We start from the raw sequence: 8,368 nt of genomic DNA, 5'->3' as shown, positions 1-8,368 counted from the left end.
TGAAGAGCTCCTGCCAACCTGTCCTGGCTCCCATCCAGCCCTGGGCTGCTCTGAGCTTTTCTAGTCTGGGACACCTTTTCTGTTGAGGGTGTGACTGTGTCTCACACTGTGGCTGATTTAAATTCCTGGGGAGAAGTCTGTCCTTGGATCACTTTTACCAGCCGGAGGGCCGGGGCTGGCTACCACTCCATTTCTCAGGCGATTGTAATCCACTGCAGCCTGGAGATACAAAGTCTGGAGAAAGAGAGCAAGCGGGCCAGGGAGATTTGCTCCCGAGTCACACCAGTCTGTTCCCGCAGCCCCAGGATGCACCGTGGGCTTGGCCCATACTGTTTAATTTGTCCAGATTTTTAAAACGGGGTGGGTTTGTGCCTCACTCATGTCTGAGCGGCCTCTCAGGTGGTTTTAGCTGAAGGTCCGGCAGAGCCCGTGGAGTCGTTTCTGTCTCAAACAGGAGACTGAAAAAGACTGCCTGCTACTGCCTGACCGTTTTGACAAGCCTTGTCACATTCCCATTCCCAGAGGTGCCTCTTGCCCATTAGGAGGCTGATGGCTGATGGGGAAGCCTCTGGAATCCCAACAGAGACGAGACCAAGGCCTACTGCACCGCCTGAACAAGGGGCCTCTCTTCCCTTGGCCAATAAATTGTGACAGAATGGCTTGTCAACAAATAGGCCTGGGGTAGGAAGATAAAGAGTTGTCATTTAGAAATAAATGCTGTTATTTCTTTTTGCAATTTGTAACCTCTTTTCAGCCCTCTCCTCCCCTCCTCCCTCCTCTTCCCTAATCCCTGTGTTTTGCACACCAGCAAGATGCTCACACTGCCACATCTGGACAGCTCACCCCCAACGCTCACGCCTAGGTTCCTGCTCCTGGTGGGGGCCTCTGGTTTCTTACCTTCCTGAACATCCTTCGCTGCTTTTACAGAATATCCCAGGCAGTGTGTGGGTGTGTCAGAGGCAGATGAAGCAACCCATCACGTGTATCTCTAAAATGATCAAAAGACACAGACACACCAGTTACCTTGATCCTCTCATTACATACTGCATACACAGACTGTTTCCCGTAAGTATGCACAACTACTATGCATTGAATATAAATATATTAATTAAGAAAATAGGCAGAGACACCTTTAGTTCTGCCTTTTTTCTTGTTGGGCCATGTTCACCATTGTTAATGTATTTGGTAATTTTCATTTAAACTATTGCATTTAATATATCCCATGAAGTCACCTGCAACTGGCTGAGCATCTTTCAGACCTCACCTACCTCCCTGTATGCTCCTGTACTTTGCTATCCTTCCCCTATTAGAGTACTAACCACCTTGGGCTGTCATTAGCTGTTCCTTATCCGTTCCGCCCCTCCCTTGTTCCCCCATAAAATTATAAGCTTTGCCAAGGCAGGAAAGCTTGTGTTTGTCTTGTTTGTCACCGTGTGCCATTCTCTAGCACACAATGTGCGACTATAATTCAAAAGATGTTCAATAAATATTTGTTAAACGAATGCATGAATGAACGTGTGCTCTGCTGTGTGTGTAAGATACTGTGCCAAGTTGCAGCAGAACTGACCCTATTCTTTAAAAGGTTATTATGGGATTGGGTGGATGAAATCCAAACTCACAAATCCTGAAAATGAATTGTAGAGTAAGACTTAGAGCGGCCACATCAGAGAATAAGAGAAACTACTATGGCGATGGTGGTGGAGAGGCAGGCGAGGGTCAGGACAAACACTCTGGACCAAGCAGAGTTTATAATTTGCTTTGAAGAATAGGTGGGGTCTTGTCAGGTCAAGACGGAGCAGAATGGAGGCCTGTGGGAGGAAGAGAAGATAGTGGGCATTTGTTATTTGGGGCCAATCAGATCTTTCCACTCTACTTTTAATGACAGCTCCTGATTTTCTCTTGGAAGTCAACCTCTGATACACACCTTTAGGTCCAATGGAGATGTGGAGGTGGCTGGGGACAAGCCCTGGTCAATGAAATCAAGAACCTGCTATATGTCTCGCCATGTTGGAAATGCAATCCTTAAATCCAGATGCTAATGGATTTGGAGGTGGGGTCTTTGGGATAATTAGGATTAGATGAGGTCACATGGCTTTGTACAAGAGAAAGAGACTCCAACTCTGTCTCGCAACGTGATAAGGCGGGAAGGCCCTCACCAGAGGCCCAGCAGACACTGCTGCGAGCTCTTGGACTTCCCAACCTCCAGAACTCTAAGAAATTAATCTTGCTCTTCATAAAGTACCTAGTCGATGATATTCTCTTTAGCAGCAGAAAACATACTAAGATAGGGCTAAATATGAAAGAGGCATTGGACAAATGCTATGTTACTTATGGGGAAATGCAAATTAAAATCAGTAGGGCGTTGGCACAAGGCCACTAAAATGGCCACAGTTACAAAGGCAAAAATACCAAATGCTGAACAGTTAAACAACAGAAATTTTCATATATCACAGGTAGTTGATGGGGGGCATAATGTAATACAAGCAGCTTAAGAAATTACTGGATTTTCATCCACATACACGTACTCATGTATACCTTAAACTTCAGCAATTCTCTTGGGCATTTATTAGGAAAATAATAGGCTGGGGTGTAGTTCAGTGGCAGAGCACTTGCTTAACATGCATGAGGCCCTGGGTTCAATCCCCAGCACTGCCAAAAATAACAGAAATAATAATAATAATAATAATAATAATAGCTACAATCACCAATTAAAAAAAGAAACAAAACTACAAGAATGTCCACTGCAGTTTCATTCTGATTAACAAAGCATTGGAAGGAGCACAAATGTCCATCAATGGGTGAACAGATAAAAACAATTTGTTTTGGGGCTGGGGTTGTGGCTCAGTAGTAGAGCATTTGCCTAGCCCATGTGAAGCCCTGGGTTTGATCCTCAGCATCACATAAAAATAAATAAATAAAATAAAGATATTATGTCGAACTACAACTAAAAAATAAATATTAAAAAAATTTCTTGTTCTGTCCATAGAATGGAATGCTACCCAGCAACAAAAAGGAATCCAATGACTCCGACAAATCTTTTTATTTCTTCATATTAAAGATTGAACCTAGGGGTAGTTGGCCACTGAGCCACATCTTGAGCCCTTTTTGCTTATTTATTTTTGAGACAGGGTCTTGCTAAGTTGCTTAGGTCCTCTTTTAGTTGCTGAGGCTGGCCTCAAACTTGCAATCTTCCTGCGTCAGCCTCCCAAGCCGCTGGGATTACAGGCATTGGCCACCACGCCTGGCATGAATAAATCTTTAAAAAAAAATTTTTTTTTAATTAGTCCTAATCAGTTATACATGACAGTAGAAAGCTCTTCGATTTATGAATGAATTGTGAACCAGGCATGGTGGTACATGCCTATCATCCCAGTGACTCAGGAGGCTGAGAAAGAGGAATCACAAGTTTGAGGCTTGCCTGCGCAATTAAGTAAGACACTTTCTCAAAAGTAGTAAAAACAGGGGATGTAGCTCAGTGGTAAAGTGCTTGCCTAACATGCTCAAGTTCCTGGGTTTGATCCTCAGAACAGGAAAAAAAATTAATATAAATTAAAAAAAAAGGGCTGGCGTGTAGTTTGGTAGCACAGTGCTTGCTAGCATGTGCAAGGACTGGGTTTGATCCTCTGTACCACAAATGAAAAGCAGAAACATCATTTTGAGTGAATGAAGCCATGCACAAAAATTACAACTTGAAGGTGAAGAATAGACATTTATATGAAGCTAGATACCAGACAAGAGCTGGGCATGGTGACATGTACCTGTAACTGTAGTGACTCCCGAGACTGAGGCAGGAGGATTGCAAGTTCCAGGACAGTCTGAGCAACTTAGTGAAATTAATAATAATAATAGTAATAATAATAATAATAATAATAATAATAAAAAGGGCTGGGGCTGTAGCTTAATGGTAGAGTGATCCTGGGTTCAATCCCTAGTACTAGAAAAAAATAAACAAACAAAAAAAGCAAAACACACAAAATGATTCCAAGAAAACAGAATTGTAGTTGCATCAGGGTCTACTAAGAAAGGGGCACCAGAGGACTTGCTTTGGGATACTGTTGCATATCTTGATCAAAACTCATGGACTGTCCACTAAAGGCTCCTGCACTTGGGGCCTGGGGATACGTCATGCAGTGGTAGAGCACTTGCATGGCATGTGTGAGGCCCTGGGTTCAGTTCCCAGCACTGCAAGGTTAAAACAAAAAACCAAGCTTGAGCGCTTCACTGGGTGTTAGTAATACTTTAATTTTTAAAATACAAAAAGTTTAGAAGAAGTTAAAAGATGAAAATCACTATTGACCAGTTGGTATAGTTCCTTCTAGTATATTTATTTCAAGTTTTCAAAACTCGAGTTGTAGCCATACTTGCATTTAATATTTTGCTCTCTTTTCAATTAATAAATTCTAGGATTTTTAAATAATAATCCATTACATGGATTTCAAAAAATGCCCTTCTTGGTGGCCACATGCTCCCATGTGTGGCAGGGCCAGAGAGCGGGGCTCTGTCACCTTTCCCAGCTGCAGCAATGTGCTGACCTAACAGTGACCAGGTTTCTGCTTGAGCCACTGAATTATGAAGTCCTGGAGGTAGAATGGTCAAAGAGAATGGACCCTTTTACTTTTCTTGAGACTTGCATAGTATAAATGTTAGTTTCAGTGGTTCGGGAAGATCTGGGCACATATGCACAGAGTTAAAACAGTGAATGCCAGTCCAATTGGCAGTTTTTCAAATGAGCATTCAGTGTTAACCATAATCCACTTCTGGGTCCCAGACTTCTACTTTGCTGTGTTACAACAAAGAACAAAATTTTAAGACTTTTTCTTTCCCTCCCAGTACTGGGGATTGAATGCATGGGGGACTCTACCCCTGAGCTACTTTCCCCAGCCTTTTTCATTTTATTTTGAGATTAGGGTTCTGCTAAATTGCCCTGTCTGGACTGGACCTTTTTTTTTTTTTTTTTTTTTTTTTAAAGAGAGAGGTGAGAGAGAGACAGAGAGAATTTTTAATATTTATTTTTTAGTTTTTGGCGGACACAACATCTCTGTTTGTATGTGGTGCTGAGGATCGAACCCGGGCCGCACGCATGCCAGGCAAACGAGCTACCGCTTGAGCCACATCCCCAGCCCATGGACTGGACCTTTTAATCCATCCTCCTGCCTCAGCCTCCCCGAGTCGCTGGGATTACAGGTATACAACATGGATTGGTCTTTTCAAAGTCACATTTCTTGTAAGACCAGTACAGAAAGATCAAATAGTAGAAAAATAACTAATTGGTTAGCATCAGGTTGCTTTAGGTTACATTTTGGGGGTGGGGTACAGAGGAATGAGCTCAGGGTCACTCGACCACTGAGCCCTATCCCCAGCCCTGTTTTGTATTTTATTTAGAGACAGTGTCTCACTGAGTTGCTTACCACCTTCCTTTTGCTGAGGCTGGCTTTGAACTTGAAATCTTCCTGCCTCAGCCTCCCGAGCCACTGGGATTACAGGTGTGCATCACCACACCCAGCTAAGTTACATTTTTATAGAAGGATTAGGACAGAGGGAACTTGATTTTCATGCCAACTGAAACTACGCTGTTTGGGAAATTTGGCCATTATTTCTACAGTTTGGTGATGTGGAACTTTAGGGAGAGTGACTCCATTTTGATTTTTAGCCTGGTCTGCTGGGGCCCAGCAGGAGCCTTGTCCAAAACAAATGGCTAGGGCTGGGGATGTGGCTCAGCGGTAGCGCGCTCGCCTGGCATGCGTGCGGCCCGGGTTCCATCCTCAGCACCACATACCAACAAAGATGTTGTGTCCGCCGAGAACTAAAAAATAAATATTAAAAACAAAACAAAACAAAACAAATGGCCTTCTGTAATTTCTGTGGCCTTCTCTAATTTCTGCTTAACAACTGTCTACAATGGAGTCCTCTCCAAAAGGAGCAAATTATTCATTGGCATGTGTGGGGATAGCTCACGTGCTCTCATGAATGATGTTAATCTCATTTTAATTTGTAGAGTTAAAAAATATATATGTCAAAATTCTTAGATTCACATTCCGGAATCCCTGTTTGCTTGAGAACTACAGGGTTAGTGGCTCAGGGTTTAGCGCAAGTCTTCTTTTTATGGAAATGTTTTACCTCTGCCTAGTAGGGACCCATTCCAGGAAAAACCTGTGACCTTGAACTGGACCCCTTCTTGTGTAGGATTTGTTGCCTGCTAGTCTTCTCAGTGTCAGTCTTTCTACGTCTGAGAACTCCCACTAGGGAGCGAATGGAGCAGGGCACAGAAGCCAGACAGGGAAGAGCTGAGTGGTTATCCTGTGTCACACACTTGACATGAGTTTGTCATTTAATTATCACACTGCCCTTGAGTGTGGATGTTGGTATTCTTATTTGGCAGAAGAGGAAACTGAGGCCCAGATGCAGACAGTTAAGTAACCTGCTTATTGGAGAAGCACCTTTTTTTTTTTTTTAATATCTTTTAGTTGCCAATGGATTTTTAACTTTGTTTATTCATATGTGGTGCTGAGGATTGAACCCAGGGCCTCACACATGCTAGGCAAGTGCTCTTCCCCTGAGCCACAACCCCAGACCTTAGAAATGGCTGTTTGAAGGGTAGATATTTATGGTCTGATGATGAAACCCCAAGTCAGGTCTTGTACTTATTTCCCATTGCAGCTGCTCCTCCTGGAAAGGCCCTGGGCTTCCTGCAGAAGGAGCTAGGGGTGCTGTAGCTTCCAGGAATGGGCTGAGCAGCCTGCACCAGCCACAGCCATGACCCTGCCTGGTCTATTAGGCGGGACTGTGAGTGTGAGCTGTGAGTGTGGAGCAGCTGAGAATCAGGTGAGGTTGTCAGCCAAGCTGCGGTTCCATCAGGGTGGTTGGGTGCCCACTAGGTCACTTTCCAATGAAGAAAGAGGGGCTGGAGGGGCAGCTCAGTGGTGGGGGGCTGTGCTTAGTGTGTGCAAGAACCTGTGTTCAATTCCCAGCACTGAAAAACCCAAACAGAAAAACCCAAAAGACAAGTGGCTTCCCACTTCCCTCCCGTTGTCCTCTTCCCCCTTCTCTCCATCAAGTTCATCTGATAGAAGATAAAAGAAAATTGTAAAACTCTCAATTGGAGCCCTTGGCGTGGTGGTGCACACTTGAAACCCCAGCTCATCGGGAGGCTGAGGCCAGGCTGGGCAACTTAGCAAGATCCTGTCTCAAAATAAAAAATAATAAGGACTGGGGTGTAGCTCAGTGGAGAGCCCTGGGTTCAATCCCCAGCACCCCCTCCCTCCACAGCTATGCCACAAATGCTGCCACACTTATTCCTTGGAGTGGCAACTTCACAATGAAGTGTTTATTTTTTATTTTTTTTTTGGTACCAGGGATTGAACCCAGGGACACTTGACCGCTGAGCTACATCCCCAGCCTTATTTTTGTATTTTATTTAGAGCCAGGCTCTCATTGAGTTGCCTAGCACCTTGCCATTGCTGAGGCTGGCTTTGAACTCACAATCCTCCTGCCTCAGCCTCCGGAGCCGCTGGGATATCAGGCATGTGCCACCGCGCCCGGCAATGAAGTAGTTTTCTGAGCAGGAGGTTAGTAGAGGATTCTGCAATGTGAGCTCCTTCTTCAAGAGGGACATACAGGGGACCAAGTGACACTTCCAGATCTAGATTCTGGCCTGTTCTCTAGGGCTTTTAGTGACCTATTTGGACACCATGGATCTTTGGAGGAGTGCTCCGTAGGATCCATGCCTTTGTTAAATGGTTCTTCTGCTCCACGTTGCACCCCCTCCCTGCCTCCAGCAGAGCTCCCTAATCTTTCCACACACAGGAAATGGTAAATGGGCTGCTCGTGGATGGAGGCAACAGGGTAGGGACTCTGGTCACTCTGTGGCTCCCCTGAGGTTTGGAGGATCTGGGGCTGGTTCTGCCCCTTGACCTTGGCACACTGGTTTGGAAACTGGCTTAAAACCCTTCAGCAAGGAGCAAGCCCTACTCAGCTTTAGGTCAGTGTTTTCAGTGCAGAGCCCAAGGGTAAAGTCTTGAGGGTCAGGGTGTGGCTTCCCACTTCCCTCCCGTTGTCCTCTCCCCCCTTCTCTCCATCAAGTTCATTTGATAGAAGAAAAAAAGAAAATTGTAAAACTCTCATATATTTCTGAATTATCGTCGCCAGCACATAATCTGCACACCCTGTTTTTTTAGTCCAAAAATTGGTTTATAACCTACAGTCCATGATAGTCGCCTGGTATAATTCTGCGCCTCGTGCTGCTTAAAAGATGCACAGAGCATCCATGTGTTTACCTGAGGCACATGGATGTGCATCTGTCTTCTGATGTCCTGGGAGCCCTGAGCCTAGAATTCTCAGCACGGTTTCATTGTCAGCATATTTCCCAATG

The 8,368-nt window shown here is 44.6% G+C and overlaps 1 non-coding gene across 1 annotated transcript; it reads left to right on the top strand.

Annotated features, from left to right (window-relative positions):
- The first annotated feature begins 2,580 nt into the window (after positions 1 to 2,580).
- On the top strand, positions 2,581 to 2,655 carry Trnav-aac (transfer RNA valine (anticodon AAC)). The gene has a single exon. It is a non-coding gene; the product is annotated as a tRNA-Val (tRNA).
- The last annotated feature ends 5,713 nt before the right edge of the window (positions 2,656 to 8,368 follow it).

Source organism: Urocitellus parryii, chromosome 8 (genome assembly GCF_045843805.1).
Source record: "Urocitellus parryii isolate mUroPar1 chromosome 8, mUroPar1.hap1, whole genome shotgun sequence".
In the NCBI taxonomy this organism is placed as follows: domain Eukaryota; kingdom Metazoa; phylum Chordata; class Mammalia; order Rodentia; family Sciuridae; genus Urocitellus; species Urocitellus parryii.
This window is presented reverse-complemented; position numbering and strand designations above follow the sequence as displayed.